Source organism: Cupressus sempervirens, chromosome 5, assembly GCF_028749045.1.
Source record: "Cupressus sempervirens isolate cs-2001-9-10 chromosome 5, ASM2874904v1, whole genome shotgun sequence".
Classification (NCBI taxonomy): Eukaryota; Viridiplantae; Streptophyta; class Pinopsida; order Cupressales; family Cupressaceae; genus Cupressus; species Cupressus sempervirens.
The window spans coordinates 1,048,972,468-1,048,977,013 of NC_143122.1; positions in this window are offsets into that span (position 1 = coordinate 1,048,972,468).

A 4,546-nucleotide genomic window follows, 5' to 3' on the forward strand; every position below is an offset into this window, starting at 1 on the left:
TTCATCTCATTCACATAGAAATTTCATTTTTCCTATTGTGAAATATTTTCTCTTGCTTTGTTGATTTGCTTCAAGCTCTTGCTCCTTTGGTTTCTTTTCAGCAAGCTATTTGCATGTAGGTGATCTTGGCACACTGTGAAGTTGGCTTTCATCAACTTCTACAATTGTTTCACATTGTATTATTCAAAAGGAATAGTACATAGGCTATTTAGACAATGTATTTAGTAGTACTCATTTCAATTCCTTATAGGATTGGAATATCCCAAAAGGGATTCATACTCTAAATTTTGAGATCATATTGACAACCTAGTTGTAGAATAACAAAACACCCATTTGGTTATGAATCCAAATTAGATTTGCTAGTTTTGAATTTTTTATAGGAAACTCAATTTTTTGAGTCATTGAATGTAAATACCTATTGTTTTGAGGGCCGTGATAGCATATGGGAGTCTTTTAGACTCTTTGTGATCTATTTCCTAGGATCATGGGTGGTTATGTATTTTATTTTCATGCTTTCATTTGTGTTTATTATTTTGGTTGGTTCAACCTATGTCTGTGCGGAAGAAATTTCATGATCACGGTGAATATCTTCGTGTATTCACCAATGCATTGAAGTCACAAACTGATATGTGATAGTGGTCAATGTTGTTTCACACAAGGGATTGGTATATGTTGTTACTAGCCATGAATTTTATGATCATTGATTGGTTTCCATTAATTCTGTGCAGGAAAGTCAATGTTACTATAGGAGATCGAATGGGTTCCTATCCCATATCTACACATTAGTTGGTATTAAGAGAGTAAGATAGATGTCAATTTGAGTTAAGTAGAAGAACCCCTTGGTGTAGGCTTAGTTGAGTGATCTATTTCCTCCTAAGTTTTCTAAGGTGGGGTTTTGCATCAAGATATGCTTTGGTTTAGACATCATAATCTAAAGATCATTAGTAAAAATTTATGAAGATTTTGAGTCTTTAGTTTATGTGTAATTTTGGATAAAGTTTAAATTGTAATGTAATGTGTATTGTAATATCTTAAGGATGCTCCTATATTATTATTGTAAATTGAAAAAACCTCAAGATTGACTCAATAACATGTTTTAGGACCTAGTATAAGAGAAAGTTCATTTCCTTGTGGATAGGTCTCCAATGTGGATATTTAACAATATATGGTAAATGATCATGTCTTTGTAATATCTATTGTGCAAGCTTGGTATGCTAAGTTGTGAAGATCAAAGCAGAGATTAGTGTAGTTGAGGCACGATGACCTTATAAGGAACTATATTTGGCAAGACAAGTTGTTGGTTGGATAGTTTTTGTTCCACATTGTATTATTCAGAAGGAATAGTATAGAGGCTATTTGGACAGTGGGTTCAGTGGTCCTCCTTTCAACTCCTAACAAGGTTTGATTCTCCTAACAGGGATTCAAAGCCTCCTAATAGGGACTCATGTGTATTGATTGTATTCCATTAATCCTAATAGGGTATATCCTCATTCAAGGAACTTGTATATTATTACATCAGTTTGTGGGTAACATCCCCATTGGGGTTTTCCCTCTAGTCAAGGGTTTCCCTAGTTAGAAAATCTAGTTTATTGTGCATGGTTATCTTTCTATGGTTGTTGTATCTAATATTGTTTACATATTTCAAAGTCAATAAAGATATAGAGAATTGTTTTAATTGCATAACTAATTCACCCCCCCTAGTTATCTTGGTGGACTTACTTTCTAATAGGTTAAAACATTAGTGGGTCTAGGAAAATATGAAGAAATAGGGTACGTAATCATGGAATAGGCACAAATAGAAATGTAGAAATACACTAATCATAAAATCAAGGAAAGGTTGGATAAGACTAAGCAAGAAAAGGTAAAACTTAAAGTCATGGTGAACCTCCTCTCTAATTGTCTTAGGAAGATTATTTTACTCCTACCCTCCTATCAAAAGGCACCTCAAGTACCTTTATGGATCCTGCTTGAAAATAGAACATAATATTGATCCTGTGATTGCAAGAAGATAGAGCATGAGAAGCATAAATAGAGAATGGATAGGATACATTAAAGTATGTGGCTTACCTTGTATTGAGCATTTTTCTATATCTTACAAAGCATTAATACAAGTTTGAGAAAGAATATTAGTAGAGATCGATTTGGAAAATGAGAAAGAGAAATCATATAAGCATGATCTAATGTCAAATAAGGAGGTAAAATATATTAAGATAGAGAATACATTTAAGTTGGGGTTGTTATGGTCTCTTGATGAACCACTTCGATATGGATGTTTTCTTTGACTTTTAAGTGTTAAAGAATTACAAAAAGTATTAAGAATATGAAGCAATTATTAAGTGATTTGAATGTTGGCATTAAGTAGATTCAGACATATTTCTCTAACATTGGTTGTAATTTGCGTTAGAAAGGGGATGAAGGAGCTATTGATGTAGAAAACTTGAAGAATACCTACAAGGAAAACATTGATAACATAACCAACCCACTAGTGTATTGTAAAATAGAGCATCATAAGCTTACAAGTTGTTTTAATTTGGTGCAACCAACATTACAAGACCTTCAATGATAAGGAAATGTAAATGAAAGAGAATAGTATGTATTGGATTGGTAGAACTAAAAACATCAGTTAGCCTAGTAAAGAGAAAATGGAATGTGTTGTTACTACCCTCCAAAAGTACAAAGACAATCAGAAAAAGACAAAACATGTTAGCAAAGGGGTTTAGGAAGGGCCACATAATGCTCTATGGAGATTCCCCTTTTCTTTTTCATTTATTTTCTTTTAGTTGTAATTATTTTAAATTATTATGCTTTATGAACATTTTCAATAATTGTATAAGTAACTACCTAGGTAGAAAAAAAGACTATTTATATCCCTCCAAAGTTTATGCAAAGGATTAAAAAAAATGATTTTATCTTCCCCCCATTGTGGCAACTAAGTGAGTCTCAAAGGTCATATTGTAATTGTTCTTCATAGTTAGAAATTTGATTTATTGTTGAATGTATGGATCTTTGATAAATGAAATTCAATTAATCATGGGCATTAAATTATGCGTTAAAAATTTATGGTTATTTTCATATTCATGTTATTTGGCAGATTGGTGATTCTTTTATGATGTTTTGTATGTACATTTTCAAGGTTTTGAGAGTATATGTATAACAATATTAATGGAAACTATAATTATGTTTCATTTTCATAGTTGTGGAAAAGAATACATTATCTATTTATGTTCAGTTTATGATTTATACACACAAACCCAAAAATAGCCTCAGGCACTTCCCATCCCAAATTTGCCAATATGGTGTTTTCCATTCATCGGCATCTTTCCATTACGTAAGGTATACTAAACCTTCTCAAGACTCCAAATACTTAAATACATTAAAATTGACTCCATTAAAAACTCCATGTCATTCTAAACATAAAAAAACACTTCAACCCCTTCAAAATACTACACAATCAAAACTTTGACAATGGTCCTAATTTCAACTTTCCTGGAACAATTTCAAGAAATACCTTTGGTTGACCCTCTAAATGTCAAAACTAATTTTACTGGTAATAATGAAAGTTTTAGGTAACTTAAACGCCTACAATATCCAAAATATTAGTTTGTGGTGACTAGTGAGAGAAGTATTGTACATACTCCATAATTCCTTGGCAGAGTTTGGGGCCAAGCTGGGCCCCAAGCAAGGTTTTTTTTGGGGGATATTTTATCGGTATTTTTGGGCCAACATGTTGTAACTAATTTTAACCCTAAAGCAGCAAAAATACTTGTATAAAATGGATTAGGGTTAGGGATTTCATTAGGTGTGATGCAATAATTTTGTTAGAGAAAAAGGATAGTTTCATTTCATTTATTAAATTAACTTTTCTCCCTTCTTAAGATTTTTCTTTATGTATTTTTTAGCTTTCTTTATTTAATAATTATTTTGTAATTATTAAATAGCTTTCACCTATAGGTTACCCTTTGTAACTCATTAGGTTACCCTTTTCGAGTTTTGATCTCCTTTTATAAGGATTGATCTCTTCGTAATTATTATCTCTTCTTCATCTAATCTACAATTTGCATGTTTTCAGATCAAACCCTTCCCTCTTCTTGTCTTTTTCTTCTCTGTGATAGGTTTTCTACATGCAGGTATTCTTGGGCTTCATGGATTTGATTTGCATATTTGCTCAAATCCTGTCAAAGCCAGATCTATTGTAGCTTATTCAATGTTTGGAGAAAAAGAAAGAACAAGGGTTTGACAGATTAGATCTGGAGTTTTTTTAGTATTTCATTAAAAAATAGTGGGGCCACTACTTTTTAGAGCAGACTGAGGCTAAATAGACTTCACAAATGGATTTAGAAGGCATCAAAACCCTCATTTTCATATAAAGTTTGTCTGTTTGGACAAAATTGATCCAAGAGGCAAAAAAAATTTGCCCAACAAGGCCATATGGCCTCTACATGCACTCTGAGGTGGAATTTTTTTTTTTAAATCACAAAAAAAAATGATTTTTGGATTTAACCTACTAATTGTGTCACTATAGTCACCACTGGTGGTTACCACTCTA